The 19,636-nt window shown below is 41.5% G+C and overlaps 1 protein-coding gene across 1 annotated transcript in view; it reads left to right on the forward strand.

Moving 5' to 3' along the window:
* Positions 1-9,939: 9,939 nt before the first annotated feature.
* Positions 9,940-19,636, forward strand: part of KIAA0513 (KIAA0513 ortholog) — a gene marked incomplete in the record, with an annotated part of 64,783 nt that continues 55,086 nt past the window's right edge. Inside the window, 1 exon segment of the mRNA XM_077453348.1 lies at positions 9,940-10,034.

Genomic DNA, 19,636 nt, shown 5'->3' on the forward strand with positions numbered 1-19,636 from the left:
CATCTGTGCCCATCAGTGCCGCCTTATCATTGCCCATCAGAGTAACCCCATCAGTGCCCATCAGTGAAGGAGAAAACGTACTTATTTACAAAGTTTTGAAACTGAAACAAAAAAAAACATATTTTTTTTAAAAAATGTCCGTATTTTTTTATTTGTTTAGCAAAAAATAAAAACCGTAGAGGTGATCAAATACCACCAAAAGAAAGCTCTATTTGTGGGAAAAAAATGATAAAAATTTAATTTGGGTACAGTGTAGCATGACCGTGCAATTGTCATTCAAAGTGCGACATCGCTGAAAGCTCAAAATTGGTCTAGGCAGACTAATATTAGATTAGTAATAGTAATATTATTATTATTACTATCCCAGCCCTTTGTAGCCCTTTCTATCTGTGCAAGGAGCATCCACCTCTTCATTAACACCGGGTGACCTATTATCATCCTATGTCTGGAATCGTCTTTTTTTGGCCTTCTGTGGATCCGTCTATGAGTGTCTCCAGCCAATTTCTAGAATAAAATATGTTTTCTTGCTTTATAATGACTGGAATTTTGCTTTGAGCTACGTGGAAAGCTGTAATCCGTTTATATATGATAGTGAAGAAATATTGTATATTGTTTTCTTAAGCTGTGTTTATTCCCCCATTGAAAAAAGGAAGTGCTTCTCTTCTGCTATTGTTCTATTTCGTAACTTTGTTGTTCACTTGAAGTGTTTTGGGTGAAAAGAGGAACATCATAAGCATAATCAAAGTGTTGAATAGAGTTGATGGACTTTGTGTGTGAATTCGTTTTTTTGTTTTTTTGTTTTTTTTTTACGTTGCAGCTTCAGAAAGTGAATCACCTGCTGGTTCTATACAGCAAATAAGGCAATCATGCCAAAGTCAAAAAAGTCCATTAAAGCGGGGTTCCACCCTAAAGTGGAACCTCCGCTAATCGGAACCCTCCCCCCCTCTGGTGTCACAATTGGCACCTTACAGGGGGGAGGGGGGGGTGGAGATACCTGTCAAAGACAGGTATTTACACCCACTTCCGGGCATAGACTCCCGTGGGAGTCTATGTCATTTCCTGTCCTGCCGCGCTGTCTGCTGGGACACACACGGGTCCCAGTGACAGCGCGGACAATTCCTATTGCGCTGCGCGACTCGCGCATGCGCAATAGGGAACCGGGAAGTGAAGCCGATTCGCTTCACTTCCTGATTCCCTCACCTAAAATGGTGACGGCAGCAGCCGAGAGCCGAGCGATCGATCGGCCTCGGCTGCCGGCATCACTGGAACCCGGGACAGGTGAGTGTCCATTTATTAAAAGTCAGCAGCTGTAGTATTTATAGCTGCTGGCTTTTAATATTTTTTTTTTTTAGGTGGAATCCCTCTTTAAGTTACCCACAATCTACGTGTCCATTGTGATTCTGGTGTATATGTGGGCTGTGAGGGAGGGCGGTGCTGGAACCCCAGAACACATGGCCTGTGTTTTCGATAAAGTCAGATTCTAAGCCATTCATATAATAAGGATATTGGGAGTCGTGAATGAAAGCTAGATGAACACCAGAATGAAAATAAGGGGGTTATTTACTAAAGGAAAATCCATTTTGCACTGAAAGTGCACTTGGAAGTAAAGTCACTGTAGATCCGAGGGGGACATGCAAGGAAAATAAAAAACAGCATTTTAGCTTGCACATGATTGGATGATAAAATCAGCAGAGCTTCCCCTAATTTCAGATTCACCCGTTAGCCCTTGTACACACGGTTGGACATTCCGACAACCAAATCCGTCTGATTTTGTCCGAAACTGTTGCATACACACAGTCGGACAAAGTTGTCAGAAAATCCGATCGTATGTAACTTGATGACGTTATTTCGTTAGGATGGGACTACGTTCAGGCTAGTAGCCAATAGCTTTGGTCTAGGAATTTGATCTGAGCATGCGTGGCACTTTATCCGATCGAAATTTTCTACACATGATCGGACAAAGTCCTATCAGATCATGTTGTCGTAAAATTTCATAGCCCAGCTAGAAAACTTGGTCCAATGGAGCCCACACACTGTCGGATTATCTGACAACACAGTCCTATCGGACATTGTCCATCGGAATGTCTGACCGTGTATACGAGGGCTTAGATTTAGAGCGACTGCACTTTCAAGTGCACTTGCAGTGCACAGTGGATTTGCCTTTCGTAAATAACCCCCTAAGTGTCACCCAGCAAGTACATCTGCAGAAACAATTCACTCTAAGTCAATGGTCTCCAAACTGCAGCCTGGGGGTCCAGATGTGGCCCTTTGCTTGCCTTTATCCAGCCCTTGGGGCACTATTTCATCCATTGATACCAACAATGAGGCGTAACTACCCCCACTGACACCAACAATGAGGCCCAATAGCACCTACAATAAGGCACAATTCCTCTCAATGACACCAACGATGGGGCACTTTTTCTCCCAATGACACCAATGATGGGGCCCAATATCTCACAATGACACATAAACTATGGGGCAAAATTCCTCCTACTGACACCAAGGATGGGGCACAATTTCTCTCAAGAACACCAACAATGAGGTCCAATGACACCAACGATGGGGCACTATTGCTCCCACTTAAACCAACGATGGGGCAAAATTTCTCACACTGACACCAACGATAGGGCACCATTCCTCTGACTTTCACTAAAAATGGGGCACAATTTCTCCCAATGACACCAATGGTGGGATACAATTCCTCTCAATGACACCATTGATGAGGCACTATTCCTCCCTCTTAGACCAATGATGGAGCACAGTTTCTACCAAGAACACCAACAATGGGGCACAATTCATCCCACTTACAACGATGATGAGGCACAATTTCTCCCAAGAACACCAACAATGGGGACCAATGACACCAACAATGGGGCACAATTCCTCCCACTGACACCAATGATGGTGCACAATTTATTACAATGATACCGATGATGGAGCATAATCCTTCCCTCTGACACCAACAATTAGGCTTTTTTTCCCACTGATTTCAGCCACTTTTCTACTCCCAGTGGCTACAGTCTGGCCCCCTAAAGTTTAAAGAACAGTAAACTGATCCTTTGTTTAGAAAGTTTGGAGATCACTGCACTAGATCAGGGTTAGGCAACCTCGGCCCTCCAGCTGTTTTTAAACTACAAGTCCCATGATACATTGCAAGACCCTGACAATCACCTGCGCAATTCCTAGAGGCAGAGGCATGATGGGATTTGTAGTTTCACCACAGCTGGAGTGATGAGGTTGCCTATCCCTGCTCTACAATAACAATATTTCCAGTTAGGTCCATATGTATTTGGAGACAGGCACAATTTGCATACTTTGGCTCTGTATGCCACCAGAATAAAATTAAAATCAAACAATCTAAATGAATTTGAAGTGCAGACTTTCAGCTTTAATTCAAGGGGTTGAAATTAAATATCAAGTACAAATTTTAGGAACTGCAACCATGTTTATACACAGTCCCCCCATTTTCAGGGGCTCAAATGTAATTGGACAAATGAATATAATCATAAATAAAATGTTCATTTTTAATCTTTTGTTGAGAATCCTTTACTGGCAATGATTGCCTGAGGTCTGTAACCCATGGACATTACCAAAGACTGGGCTTCCTCCTTTCTGATGCTTTGCCAGTCTTTTGGCTCTTTGTTTGTGGGTCTTTCTGCCTTTAGTTTTGCCTTCATCAAGTTAAATGCATGCTCAATTGGGTTGAAATTAGTTGATTGACTTGGGCTTGGCCATTGCAGAATATTCCACTTCTTTTCCTTCAAAAGCTCCTGGGTTGCTTTTGCAGTGTGTTTTGGATCATTGTCAGCTGTACTGTGAAGCGCCATTCAAACAACTTTGCTGCATTTGACTGAATCTGGGCTTGTGTATATCTCTAAACACTCCAGAATTCATCCGGCTGCTTCTGTCTTCTGTCACATCATCAATAAACACCAATGACCCAGTGCCTCTGGAAGCCTTGCATGCCCATACCATCGCACTGCAAGCTCCACCATGTTTTACAGATGACGTTGTGTGCTTTGGACCATGAGCTATTCCAAGTCTTCTCCACACTTTTTTCTTCCTGTCATTTTGGTACAGATTAATCTTAACTTCTTTGAACTGCTTAATTGATGAAGAAATAACAGAGGAATAGCCCACACCTGGCCATGAAACAGCTTTTAATTTAATTGTCCAAATACTTTTGGTCCCTTGAAAAAGGGGGCTGGCTATTCTTAAAGTGGAGGTCCACCCTAAAGTGGACCTTCCGCTCATTGGAATCCTCCCCCCCTCCGGCGCCACAATTGGCACCTTTCAGGGGGGAGGGGGGTGCAGGTACCTGTACAGTACAGGTATCTGCACCCACTTCCGGCATAGCTATCTGCGGAAAGGGGCGTACATTCTGCAGAATCGACGCCCCTTTCCGAAAGTCCCCCGCTGCCTGCTGGGAAACACACAGATCCCAGAGGCAGCGGGTCCATCCTTATTGCGCAGCGCGACTCGCGCATGCGCAGTAGGGAACCTGGAAATGAAGCCGAAAGGCTCCACTTCCTGACTCCCATACCCAAGATGGCGGCGGCAGCACCCGAGAGACGATCGAGAGATCGGCTTCGGGTGCCGACATCGCGGGCGCGCTGGGCGGGTAAGTGTCCTTATTTTAAAAGTCAGCAGCTGCAGTATTTGTAGCTGCTGGCTTTTAAAAAAAAAAAAAAACGGCGGAACTCCCGGTGGACTCCCGCTTTAAGAGCTGTAATTCCTAAACCTTTCCTCCGATTTGGATGTACATACCCTCAAATTAAACCTGAGAGTGTGCACTTTATATATTTTTATATATATATATATATATATATATATATATATATATATATCTCACAAAAGTGAGTACACCCCTCACATTTTTGAAAATATTTTATTATATCATTTCATGTGACAACACTGAAGAAATGACACGTTGCTACAATGTAAAGTAGTGAGTGTACAGCTTGTATAACAGTGTAAATTTGCTGTCCCCTCAAAATACCTCAACACACAGCTATTAATGTCTAAACCGCTGGCAAAAAAAAAAAGTGAAAATGTCCAAATTGGGCCCAATTAGCTGTTTTCCCTCCCCGCCTTCATGTGACTCGTTAGTATTACAAGGTCTCAGGAGGGAATGGGGAGCAGATGTGTTAAATTTGGTGTTATCGCTCTCACTCTCTCATACTGGTCACTGGAAGTTCAACATGGCACCTCATGGCAAAGAACTCTCTGAGAATCTGAAAAAAAAGAATTGTTGCTTTACATAAAGATGGCCTAGGCTATAAGAAGATTGCCAAGACCCTGAAAATGAGCTGCAGCACGATGGCCAAGACCATACAACGGTTTAACAGGACAGGTTCCACTCAGAGCAGGCCTCGCCATTGTCAACCAAAGAAGTTGAGTGCACATGCTCAGCGTCCTATCCAGAGGTTGTCTTTGGGAAATAGAGGTATGAGTGCTGCCAACATTGCTGCAGGGGTTGAAGGGGTAGGGGTTATCCTGTCAGTGCTCAGACCATACGTCACACACTGCATCAAATTGGTCTGCATAGCTGTCATCCCAGAAGGAAGCCTCTTCTAAAGATGATGCACAAGAAAGCCCACAAACAGTTTGCTGAAGACAAGCAGACTAAGGACATGGATTACTGGAACCATGTGCTGTGGTCTGATGAGATCAAGATACATTTATTTGGTTCAGATGGTGTCAAGCGTATGTGACGGCAACCGGGCGAGGAGTACAAAGACAAGTGTATCTTGCCTACAGTCAAGCATGGTGGTGGGAGTGTCATGGTCTGGGGCTGCATGAGTGCTGCCGCCACTGGGGAGCTACAGTTCATTGAGGGAACCATGAATGACAACATGTATTGTGACATACTGAAGCAGAGCATGATCTCCTCCCTTCAGAGACTGGGCCACAGGGCAGTATTCCAACATGATAACGACCTCAAACACACCTCCAAGATGACCACTGCCTTGCTAAAGAAGCTGAGGGTAAAGGGGATGGACTGGCCAAGCATGTCTCCAGACCTAAACCCTATTTAGCATCTGAGACATCCTCAAACAGAAGGTGGAGGAGCGCAAGGTCTCTAACATCCTCCAGCTCCGTGATGTCGTCATGGAGGAGTGGAAGAGGACTCCAATGGTGACCTGTGAAGTTCTGGTGAACTCCATGCCCAAGAGGGTTAAGGCAGTGCTGGAAATTAATGGTGGCCACACAAAATATTAACATTTTGGGCCCAATTTGGACATTTTCACTTAGGGGTGTACTCACTTTTGTTGCCAGCGGTTTAGACATTATTGGCTGTGTGTTGAATTATTTTGAGGGGACAGCAAATTTACACTGTTATACAAGCTGTACACTCACTACTTTACATTGTAGCAACGTGTCATTTCTTCAGTGTTGTCACATGAAAAGATAGAATAAAATATTTACATAAATGTGAGGGGTGTACTCACTTTTGTGAGATACTGTATATATATATATATATATATATATATATATATATATATATATATAGAATTATTTTTATTTTTATAGACATTTTTATGCAATCTTTACCTGCTTCTGTCCTATAGACTCTTAGGGGTATACTTATCATCCACCAAACCTGCATGTACATTCTTTTTGTGGGAAATGGACAAAAATGTTCTTCAGACTATTTTCTTTTCTGAACGAATGTTCTTTTGTTATAACTAGTAGTAAAATACCGCATTATGGCCACTAGATGGAGAAGCAGAGCATGGGAAATACATACATTTTGTAGCAAGAGGTTTAATGTAACAATTGAGTGAATCAGAAAATAAAATGTGACCAATTGTGACATCTTTTTTGCTAATTCCCTCTAGCTTTCTCTAGAATTTGTGCAGCCAAATAAAAAAGCAGAAGAATCAGCACATGCAGCATGTGTCCCTTGTGCTGGTTCCTCTTCTGGTAGTAGAAATCTTCTTCAGTCGATGCTTCCCCCCAACCAGCCCCTGTAGTCTTCCAGTGTTGGGGGGTCATATGACTAAGGTACTGTCATCAATAAAGCCAGACTATGCCCACCCTTTACACCCAGTTACTCCTTTCATAAAAGCCAAGCTACAACTTCCATGAATGGAAAGCCATCTATGATTGGAGGATGGGCAGATGATTGATAGGTCTGCCCAATCCATTCATAGATCACTTGTGATTGCTGAAAGCTATAGTACAGCTTCTATGAATAGAGGAGGGGACAGAAAGGGTGGGCATAGTCAGGACTCTTGACAAGTGCCTATGAAAGGTCCAGCAATGTATTTTTTACATTACATGGAGGAGGTGGGGGGAGGAAATTTACAGTATATATATTTTTTTAAAGGTCTGCTTTAATGCTCTCAGTATCCTGTATTTTGAGAACACACCGAGCATTTCACCATGTTCTCCTTCCTGTCTGACATTCCTGAGAATTACCGCCAATGGCCAGGAACTTGTCAGGTGAATGTGACCGACCCGGATGTGACAATCGAGGAACTACAGAGATCCAACATTAAATAATAAGGCAGAATTTCCTGAAAATGTATACATTTATATAGCACTGACATACACTGCTCAACAATGTATAGAACACTTTTTTAATTAGGTCAATGAAACGCCTGGGATATTGATCTGGTCGGTTAAAGAGGAACTGCAGTCTGCTCACATAATTTGTAATAAAATCATTTTTGCCATTCCGAAGCTTCCCTCCAACCACTTTGCAGATTATTTTGTATATACTGTGATTCTGTGGAAGGCAGTGGAGGGTGCTGGACCGGCTTGTATGGTGGTGCCAACCCCTCCTCCTTGGCGTGGCAGAAGTGCGGCTGGAGGTCGGCGGACACCAAGGGGTGGAGTGAGGGGTGGATTGGATGATGGTGGAGGGGGAGGTGGGAATGAGGGTGGCTGGTGCAGAATGTAAGGTTAATGATGTGGAAGTTCGGGGTGAATGGTGTGGGGGGAGGGGTTAATGGGGAGTTTTGGAATCGCTCCCTGGTGGCAATTAAATCTCAAAAGGTTTCTTAGCCTGGGTTGTGTTTAAGTTAAGGTTTGGGGTTTGTAGTCTTTTTTTTTTTTTGTCATTAAAATATGTTTCTTTCTAGGTTATCTTGTCAGGAAACGGTTTTCTTTACTTGCAGATGTAAGCACTCTTGTTTTTGTTTAGTTGTTGTTTATTTTTGTGTAAATATGTTTTTATTAATAAGCTGTATGTTTGTATGATTTTTTTAATAAACAAAAATTTACACTCGAATGTCCCCCCACAGTCACTAATAATAATAATGTTCTTATTCTTTTATTATTAATATTATTATTTTATTCTAATATTATGAGTTTCACTGCTATTATTATTTCTAGTTTTTATTCTTTTTATTACTTTGTTATTTTTATTAATACTTTTTTTTGTTGTAGTAATCTTAATATTGCTGTTCATTGTTATTGAAGTGAATGATTAATATTTTCTTATTTATTATTCAATTATTATGAATTATTATTATTTTAATTTTTTTATATTTTTATTGTATTATTATTATTGTTATTATTTTATTTATTATTTATTTATTACGTTTTTTTATTATAATAGTTTTATTTTTGCTATATCATTTTATGATTAATGTTTTATTTGTCTTTATTATTATATTTTCAATTATTAATTAATATTTGTATTGTTTGTTATATTATTATTATTTGTTGTACGTTTTTTTTATTATAATAGTTTTATTTTTATTATTTAATTTTATGATTATTGTTTTATTCTTCTTTATTATTATATTTTCTATTTTTAATTAATATTTGTAATGTTTGTTATAATATTATAAATTATTGTAAGTTTTTTTATTATTATAATAGTTTTATTATTTCATTTAATTATTAATGTTTTACTCTTCTTTATTATTATATTTTCTATTTTTAATTATTAATAGTATTGTTTCTTATATTATTATCATTTATTGTATTTTTTTTATTCTAATAGTTTTATTATTACATTTTATTATTAATTTTATTTTTCTTTATTTTATATATATATGTATATATATATATATATATATATATATATATATATATATATATATATATATATATATATATATATATTTATTTATTTATTTATTTATTTTTTATATTTATTTTTTTAAATATATACTATCATTTATTGTGTGTGTGTTTTTTTTTTTTTATATCTAATAGTTTAGTTAAATTATTCTTATTTCTTGTCATTTTGATGATTATACATTTCTACAGCCCTGGCAGTCACCTCTAGGATTGGTATGTGATTGGCCCCTTACATTTATTACTTTGTTATTATATTTTCCATTTATAATATTTGTATTGTTTCCTATATTATTATTATTTATTATAAGTTTATTCTTTTATTTTTATTATAATATTTATAATATTATAATTATATTTCATTTTATTATTAATGTTTTATTCTACTTTATTATTATATTTTCAATTTTTAAGTAATAATACTATTGTTTCTTATATTATCATTTTTTTTTATTATTCTAATAGTTTTATTATTACATTTTATTATTAATGTTTTATTTTTCGTGATAGATATATATATATATATATATATATATATATATATTTATATATACTATCATTTAATGTGTGTTTTTTCTCGTTATTTTGATGATTATACATTTCTACAGCACTGACAGGCACCTCTAGGATTGGTATGTGATTGGTCCCTCCAATTTATTACTTTGTATCCTTCTCAGTGATTGGTCCCTCCCATTTATTAATTTTTTATCCCTCTCGGTGATTGGTCGGTCTTGTAGGCGCTACAACGTAGAAAGTGAAAGGTCTTCCTTCACCGGAGATTTCAACTGTTGAGGGAACTTCATCTCCCAGCAGCCCCCGCGTCCTCTAATGGGAGGAGTAAGATGGAGGCCGTAGGGCTGAGTTGGGTGTAGCGCACAGTGCGCAGACGCTAAGAGCTACCAGCTGCTGCCAGTGGGCGTGGTCCGGGCAGAGCGAAGGCTCAGTCAGTGCAGGCTGGAGCGGAGAGTGCGGGGTGTGTGCCGGGCACCGAGGAGAAGGTAAGAGGGGAGGGCACCGGGGTATGGTGGGAGAGGTGAGCCTGAGAGGAGCTCATAGGGAGCCACTTCTGCCAGTATATTGCTAGCTGGAGGAACTGCAAGTCCCAGAGAGGAGTGTATGGAGGGAGAGCACCTGAGCGTTCTGCTATATCTATAGAGAGGGGGAGGGGGTATATATATATATATATATATATTATATATATATAATGCGTACAGACAACTGACACTTCCTGCTCCTCACTGAACTGCCAACAACTTTCTATATCTGTTCTCTGTCTCCATCTGGATCCTTGCAGCACTGAGATCCTGTGCTCAGCCTCCCCTCCCCTGTCTGCAGGGGGTGTGTATGGGTTTCCTCCAGGTGCCCCCCCCCCCCCCCCCCCCCCCCCACCATACATGCTTGCTGGCAGGGTAATTGGCTTCCACCTCCTAATTGGCTCTCCAGACTGCGGAGGGGATGCCGTGTTCAGACCCTCCAGAGCACCAATCGGTGACCAGAGGAGCTTACACTCTAATGTCCCCCCACAGACGCACACTATAATTATTATACGTTTATATATCTCTTACATATACCACAGTGCTGTACAGAGAACACTGAGCCAATCACATCAGTCTCTGAACCAGAGGAGCTTACACTCAAATGTCCCCCCCACAGTCACACACTATTATTGTTATACATGTATATAGCACTGACATATACAGCAGTGCTGTACAGAGAAGACTGAGCCATTATAATCCATCTCTGCACAAGAGGAGCTTACATTCTAATGTCTCTCACACACATATGGTATATGTCAGAACTATATACATGTATAATAATAATGGTGTGTGATGGGGGGGGGGGGGGGGCATTAGAGTGTAAGCTCCTCTGGTGCAGAGATTGATGATAATGGCTCAGTGTTCTCTGTACAGCACTATGGTATATGTCAGAGCTATATACATGTATAATCATAATGGTGTGTGATCGTGGGGGGACATTAGAGTGTAAGCTCCTGTGGGGAGAGTCCTGTGTCCTCGGGAATTTCCGGCCGCCGTTCCTTTCATCTTTAGGAAGTGCGGGGTGATTATTTGGCGTTTGGGTTTCTGCCATCTACACGAGTGCGCTGTCACATCCTGGTCACACTCGCCTGTCACACGTACCTGGCAGCTGTTAATTTCATGTAGACTTTCACAGAACCGCCTGTGCTGCCAGGAACCCGAAAGAGAAAAGTCCGGAATATACTGAGCGTCCTCCTGTGTACATATAATGTGCAATGTGTGATCCCTTCTGTATTGTATATTGGCACTATATAAATCCTTTATAATAATAACATGGTGTGTATATATCTCTACATGTCTGTCCGTCCACCCTTTTCTTTCTCTCTGTTCATTCATGTCTGTCTCTCTAGTCAATTAGTCATCCATTCTTTCTTTTTATCCATTCATATTGATCTGTCCATCCATCCTCTTGCTCCCTCTCTGTCATTCATATCAGTCTGTCTATCCAATAATCCATCTACCCTTCCTCTTTCTCTATATTTATTCATATATTCATGCATCCATTCTTTCTCTTGGTCCATTTATATCTATGATTCTGTCCATTCACATCTGTTGAGATGTCCGTCTGTCCCATTTATCTATCCGCTCTTGGGCCATTCATATCTGACTGTCCACCCTTCCATCCATCCACCCTTCCACTCTCTGTTGGTCTGTCCATCCTCGGTCCATTCATATCTCTCTTTGTCTGTCTATTCATCCAGCCATCCTTTCTCCTACACTCTGTTTATTCATATATATCTATTGGTTTGTCGTCCGTCCATCATTCCACTCTAGGGCCATTCATATCTGTCTGTCCATCCATTCTCCCATTCACCCTTCCTCTCTGTTGGTCTGTCCATCCATCCTCTCTATGTCCATTCATATCTCTTTCTGTCTGTCTATCTATCCATCATTCCACTCTAGGGCCATTCATATTTGGCCGTCCATCCATCTATTCTCACATTCACTCTTCCTTTTGGTCTGTCCATCCATCCATCCATCCATCCATATCTCTGTCTGACTGTCTATCCAGCCATCCTTTCTCTTGAGCCCCATACACACTATTGGAATTTTCTGCTGATTTTTGTCTTCACATTTACCAAAAACCGTGTAGTACAAGGGCCTGCCTGATTGCATACAAATTGAAACTCCTAAGGTTTGACCTCATATTATATGGTTTTGGTAAATCTGAAGGAAAGAATCAGCAGAAAATCTGATGGTGTGTATGGGGCTTTACTCTGTTTATTCATATCTATCTATTAGTCTGTCCATCCTTCCATTTCCTTGCCTTTTCGTATCTGTCTCTATCCATCCATTCACCGTCCTCTCAATCTATTGGTCTATCCATCCATCCTTTCTCTTGTTCCCCCTCTATGTCCATTGATATGTTTCTGTCTATCTGTCCATCCTTTCTCTTTCCTCTATTTCCATTCATATCTGTTTCTCTATCCTTCCGTTCTCTGCCCATTCATATCTGTCTGTTTATCCATTAATCTATCCATCCTTTCCCTTGATCTGTCTGATTGCTAGAGAATATAATTTTTTTATATATATATATATATCTCTCTCTCTCTCTCTCTCTCTCTCTCTCTCTCTCTCTCTCTCTCTCTCTCTCTCTCTCTCTCTCTCTCTCTCTCTCTCTCTCTCTCTCTCTCTCTCTCTCTCTCTCTCTCTCTCTCTCTCTCTCTCTCTCTCCTCTCTCTCTCTCTCTCTCTCTCTCTCTCTCTCTCTCTCTCTCTCTCTCTCTCTCTCTCTCTCTCTCTCTCTCTCTCTCTCTCTCTCTCTCTCTCTCTCTCTCTCTCTCTCTCTCTCTCTTCTCTCTCTCTCTCTCTCTCTCTCTCTCTCTCTCTCTCTCTCTCTCTCTCTCTCTCTCTCTCTCTCTCTCTCTCTCTCTCTCAAATAAGCAGCAGCAATTTGTTTTCTGATTCAGGATAATATAATTTCACAGATTCGGGAATTCTAATTGTCGCTCTGTGCCCGAGTAATTATTGTCCCATGTAATAAGTCTTTGTATCATATAGTTATATGTTATGACGATTATAATATAAAAAAAAGTAGTGTGCGCGGTTCTGTATGTGTCTCGGTGATATCTCATTGCTCGGTGGGGGTGCGATCTGATATAATAGGGAGAGCTGACAACACCCGCCTGTACTCCAAGCTTATGTCTCACAGGCAGCACATTAGCTGCTCGGGCACTAGTCGTGGTGCCATTGTTAAAGGGTTAGTCCGCCCCAAAATAGTTATTTTGGGGACGCCCACAGTGTGTGAATCACTGAGTGAGGTTTCAGTAGAGATTCACCTGCCAGATAAATCAGTGATATAACATCTGCACATCACACTCCAGCTTTGCTCTCATGGCAGCCATTGTGTGGAGGTCTTTACTCTGTAGCATGGGAAGTGAGACCGCTCAGTACAGGGGGCCATAGCTGTATAGTTCAGTAAAGAGATATGACAAATAAAATCCCCAAGAGATTCCCTATCACAGAATGAGCTTGGTGCCCTTTATTTAGCCTGACTTCAGGCCAGACTCTCTTCTCAAGCTTGCAGGTCAAGAGTCACATTTTTTCCACCTCCCTGTAAGCTGCCTGACCTCACATTGAGTGTTCATGTTGTAGCTACAGAGCTGTCATTTGCTGTGCACACTCAGGAGCTGGGTGATTGTGTTCCTAGACATGGAGTGACTGGTTCTCTTTTAGTTATGTTATTATCCAGGCAGATCTCTGAGCATGCTGTGCAGTTGTCTGTGTGGGGTTGTTGTCTGGACTATTCGCATTCTGTGTTGTGCTGCAATGTCTAGATTTACTATCTGGTTGGGGTGTTTAAAACATGTGAAGTGAGGGTGGGGCAGTCTCATCTGTGCTGATCAGGATACTCATCGCTCCTGCGGGGGCGCAGTCCTTGGCAACATTTCTTCTGAGTTCTTTTTAAAGAGGAAGTAAACCCTCTCTAAAACAATAAAAAAAAAAAACACCCTGCAGGACAAAGGCATAATGAGCTAGTATGCATAGCATACTAACTCATTATGAATTACTTCCCTGAGAGCGAAGCCCCGAAGCGACCCTCATTGACCTCCTCCATTGCCGCCATGATATCTGGAGTGACTTCTGGGTATAGCTGCTCCGGCGCTGTGACTGGCCGGAGCAGCGATGACGTCACTCCGGTGCATGTGCGCCGGAGCCATTAGGGGCAGCATGATTGCCTTCACTAATGGCACGCTCAGTGCATGCGCCGTAGACATTGGTGCCCTTTCTTAGAAAAATATCTCTTAAACATGTAAGTTAAAGCGGTTCTGCAAAAAAAAAAAAAAAAAAATAATATATATATATATATATATATATATATATATATATTAAAAGCCAGCAGCTACTAATATTGCAGCTGCTGACTTTTAATAAATTGACACTTACCTGTCCCAGGGTCCAGTGATGTTGGCGGCAGATGGCGAGCGATCGCTCTTCTCTCTGCTGACCCCGCCGCCATCCTCTGTCGGAATCGGGAAGTGAAGCGTTGTGGCTTCACTGCCCGGTTCCCTACTGCGCATGCTTGAGTCGCGCTGCGCGTCTTTGCTGGTCCCCGCTGTGTCCTGGGAACTGTGCGTTTCCCAGAACACAACGGGGGGGCGGGCATCTGCGGCAGTCTGTCCCGGAAGTGGGTGTAGATACCTGGATTATCCAGGTAACTGCACCCCCCTCCCCCCTGAAAGGTGCCGATTGTGGCACCAGAGGGGGGAGGGATCAGATTAGCGGAACTTCCACTTTAGGGTGGAGAACCGCTTTAAGGAGATATTTCTTGCACCTACAGGTAAGCCTTAATCTAGGCTTACCTGTAGGTTAAAGTCATTTGTAAGGGTTTACAACCACTTTAAGGCTTTATTGATTTTAATTGACTACAAACTTTAAGGGAGGGGGTTTTCTCTTCCCTTCTTTTCCTTCTTCCAGTATTCTTCTCCTCCTCCTCCCCCTCCTTCCTCCTATTTTGTTGGTAATTCCACTGTCCTGGTGCTCCAGGACCTTAAAAAGTGTGATAGGTAGGAATGAAATGAGATGTGTAATTTATGCTCCTAGAATGCTTGAAGGTACTATACTACTTCAATGTTGGTCCTCTGTATGTGGCCAGGCTGTGTAAAAGTGTCACGTGGTATTGTCATACTCGAGAAGAGTAGCAGAATGTATTTTGTGATGTAATTTTTGCTATATACATGCTATGTGTTACAGATGTCTTATAAATGGACAACTTTGTATAAATAAAAAAAAAAATGCATTTTCATTTTTTTTTCCAAAAAAATAAATAAATGAACCATTCAAAAGACTCATCATGCCTCATAGATTATACATTGGCGTGTTTGTGGGCAATTCTATTGTCCTGGTGCTCCAGGGCCTTCAAAAGTGTAATAGGTGGTTGAGAAATGAGATGTCATTTATGCTTGTAGAACGCCTGAAAGGTGCTACTTCAATGTTGGTCCTCTGTATGTGGCCAGGCTGTGTAAAAGTCTCACACGTGGTATCACCATACTCAAGAAAGAGTAGCAGAATGTATTTAATGATAATATGACAATTTTGTAAAAAATAAAATTAAAAATTTTGCAAAGAATTGTGGGGAAAAAAATGACTTAAAAAAACTCACCATGCTACTTAATACCTTGGAATGTCTAATTTCTAAAAAGGTGTCATTTGGGGGTATTTGTACTTTCCTGACTTGTTAGGCCCCTTTCACACGGGACGGATCCGTAATGATCCGCTTGCTCAGCGGGGTTCACTCCATTTATCTACGCTGAGCCGGCGTATGACACCACCCTGTGCAGGCACCGCCCTGTCAGATCTTCGCTCTCCTCTATGGGGGATCAAATGAACACCGTACCCTCTGTCCGTGTTCATCCAATCCGCTCTGCAGACAGATCGAAAATTAGGATTTTCCTCCGTTTGCAGAATCGGACCATAGCGGAGACGGACAATATCTGGTGTCAGCGGATCTTCATCCTCTGACACCCGCTATCCCATAGGAATGCATGTATGTTCGTATTTTATCCACAAACTGATGGATGAAATACAGACATACGGTCCGCACGTGTGAAAGGGGTCCTAGTGTTTCAAGAAATGAGATTCACCTGATGTACTGAAGGCCTGATCAGATGTGATCAATTTTCTAGAGATTGGCACCATAGTTTCTAGACTCTATAACTTTCACAGAGACCAAATAATATACACTAATTTGGGTTATTTTACCAAAGATATGTAGCAGTATAAATTTTGGCCAAAATTTATGAAGAAAAATTACTAATTGGCAAAATCTTATGACAGAAACAAAAGGCATTTTTTTTCACAAATTTCATAATTTTTATTTTTTTTTAAATTTATAGTACAAAAAAAACACTAGTGATTAAATGGCAATAAAAGAAAGCTCTATTTGTGTGAAAAAAAGGACGCAAGTTTCATATGGGTACAGTGTTGCATGACTGAGTAATTGTCATTCAAACTGTGAGAGCGCTGATAATTGGTCTGGGCAGGAAGGGGGGTGTAAGTGCACTGTATTGAGGTGGTTAAAGGCATTAGTATCTATACAAAACGTATTGGAGAGTAGTTGAAGTATAGCAAAGGTATTTATTTGACAAAACATGTTAAAAACATGATGATTAAGACAAAAGATAATTTGTGATCCTTCACCCGACGCGTTTCAGTTAAATTCCTTTTTCAGGGTTGTTCTCCAGGAAACATGTTTATCTATAACGTTATAGGAGACATACATTGTCAATAAACATTATTTCCATTTTGAGACACTGCCCGTCGCCCTTCCAACCGCCCAGCTTAAACTTCTCCAGAGACGGGTTTTTTAAAATTTATATGGGCTGACAGATCTCACCGCCTTGCCAGTTCAGTAGTGTTTGCACCTCGAGCTCGGGGAGGTCTGGGAGCCCCGGATATCGTAAAATATTATCATGCTACCCATTTACGAATTATTACCTCTTGGTCCTCTCTTAACGCCACGAGTCAGTGGGCTGCCATTGAGAAGGGGGTCCTGTATCCGGTGCACCCATGCTCCTTGATCTGGGGTGCCTCTTCCCCTCTGCATCCTAACCTCAGGAGCCAATGTACGGCCCCAATGTCCTTTACCCTGTACATATGGCAAAGATGCAACAAAAAATATTCCCTTTCCTCGCTCTGCCCCCCCCCTTACGAATGTGTTGTTCAACCCCAGTATTCCGGATGGCCTGTCTTTGGGCAGGATCTTCACGTGGCTAGCCCCTCCCCTTTTCCAACTTAGAAACCTGGTGCACCCCATCTCGCGTAGACTTCACACCTTTGAAACCCTACGTGCCAAAATATGATATACCCAAGCACTTGTTTTACTTTTACCTACAGGTTAGGCACTTTTTTAGCTCCAAATCTCCGACCTTAACCCCTTGCAAACCCACGGCCTTTGAACACCTTTGTGCCCAGGGTCCCCACCAATTACATCTAATCTCTTCACCAAATCCTCCATGAGTCAACCCCCTTAAATGAAATTACGCACCTGTACATGAGTAAATGGTCTCGGTTGTTAGACAAACCCATCCCCCTACAGACCTGGGATAAGATCTGGGCCTCTACTTTTAAGTCCTCTAAGTGTGTCACGCAAAGGGAAACGGCAATTAAAATCCTCATGTTCTGGTACAGGACCCCCGATGTCATCCACAAATTTGATCCCTCAGTTTCGCCACGATGCTGGAGATGTGGGCTTGACGTCGGGTCATTGTTCCACATCTTCTGGAAGTGCTCCCTGATACGTCCTTTTTGGTTGGAGGTGGGGTCGTTGGTGATGGAGGTGACGGGGGTGTCCCTTCCGATCGACCCCCTACACTGTTTGTTGGGTCTCCCTCTCCCAGGCCTATCTAAAAATACCAACCGGCTGATCTCATATATTCTTTTAGCTGCTAAGAGGCTCATACCGCTATGCTGGTTGTCTGGCGCAACCCCTCCCTGGCCTAGATTTCTCCAATTGGTGTCCGAAATAAGGAGAATGGAGTACCTGACCGCCTCAGTACATGATTTGGTTTCCCAGTTTGATAAAGTCTGGGAACCCTGGGATCGGTCGGAATTTGGGTCCCCTGGTCTGTACACCCTTAACGGCTCCAGTCGCCGATGGTAGTGCCTTCTTTTCGGCCTTCGCGCCCACCTTTCCCCTCCCATTAACTTTCTATATGTATCAGTCCGGGTATCTTTCTCTCCTTCCCCTGAGGATTGTCATGATGTTCTTATGGTTGTTTTGTTGCTTTATCTACCTATGGCCTCCGGCCTATTGTCGCACCGACTTTTGTTTTTCATAAACTGTATGTTATTTATTTTAACTGAAACAGGTATGCAGTTCACATTTTGTGCCTGCATCTATGGACATTAATTATCTGACTTCTATGGTTAACGTTTACGTTATAATCTATGTTTATTTCTGCTTACTGATCATTTCATTGCTTGATTATTTTGTACTTGCTTTGAAATTTAATAAAAAATACAATAAAAAAAAAAAAAAACATTATTTCAAAGAGTACATATATTGTTGTGAGAGATATCATCATTTTTTGTATTAGATACACTTACATGTACTGTGATAGGGTCACAGATAAAACATTCCATAATTCTATTTAACCACTACAATACAGGGCACTTTCGCCCCCTTCCTTCCCAGCCCAATTTTCAGCTTTCATCGCTCTAGTGTTTCAGTGACAATTGCGCGGTCATGCTACACTGTACCCAAATGAAATTTTTATCATTTTGTTCGCACAAATAGAGCTTTATTTTGGTGGTATTTATTCACGACTCCGTTTTTAATTTTTTGCGATATAAGCGCAAAAAAAGCGGAAATTTGGAAAAAAAAACTATTTTCTTTTTTCTATTTTAAAAGAAATCCAATAAAATCAAATTTTGTCATAAATTTAAGCCAAAATGTATTCTGCTACATGTTTTTGGTAAAAAAAAATTCCGTTAAGTGTATAATAATTGGTTTATGTGATGTACGCAAATGATCATGTACATATGTGTGCAGATGATCATTGGGACATGTGATTTTAGTGGGACATATGTGGGGGACATGTGTTTTTATTATTTGGGGACATGTGTGTTTTGGGGACATATGTGGGGACTGTGTTTATACTGTGTGGTGTGTTGTGTGTTTACACTAGACTGATGATCAGTGAGTAAAAAGCTGTAAAAAACAGCTCATACTCACTGGTCATCAGCCGGCTGCAGCGATCTGCTCTCCTCTCCTCAGCGATGACTTCTGTGTGAGGAGAGGAGGAGCCGATTGCCTAGCAACCGGCTGTTTGTTTACATCACATGACAGCCGTGATTGGACACGGCGTCATGTGATCAGGAGGGCCAATCACCGAGCCCTCCTGCCGATCTGAGATGCGCCATATCCAGGTGACACGAGCACATCGGGATCGCGCCGCTGCGCGGGCACACGCGATCCCGCTCTTTCTGAAGGACGCTCCTGAACGTCCTATCAGAAGTAGACGGCTCCCACCCGACCGTATATGTGCATTGGCTGAGTGGGAAGTGGTTAAAACAAAGAGGAGAGCTGTGCCTCATAGAGAGGTTTTGATAACTGCAGAGGTT

This window comes from Lithobates pipiens, unplaced genomic scaffold (genome assembly GCF_037356315.1).
Source record: "Lithobates pipiens isolate NorthernLeopardFrog02 unplaced genomic scaffold, aLitPip1_a1.2 Scaffold_10, whole genome shotgun sequence".
Lineage (NCBI taxonomy): Eukaryota > Metazoa > Chordata > Amphibia > Anura > Ranidae > Lithobates > Lithobates pipiens.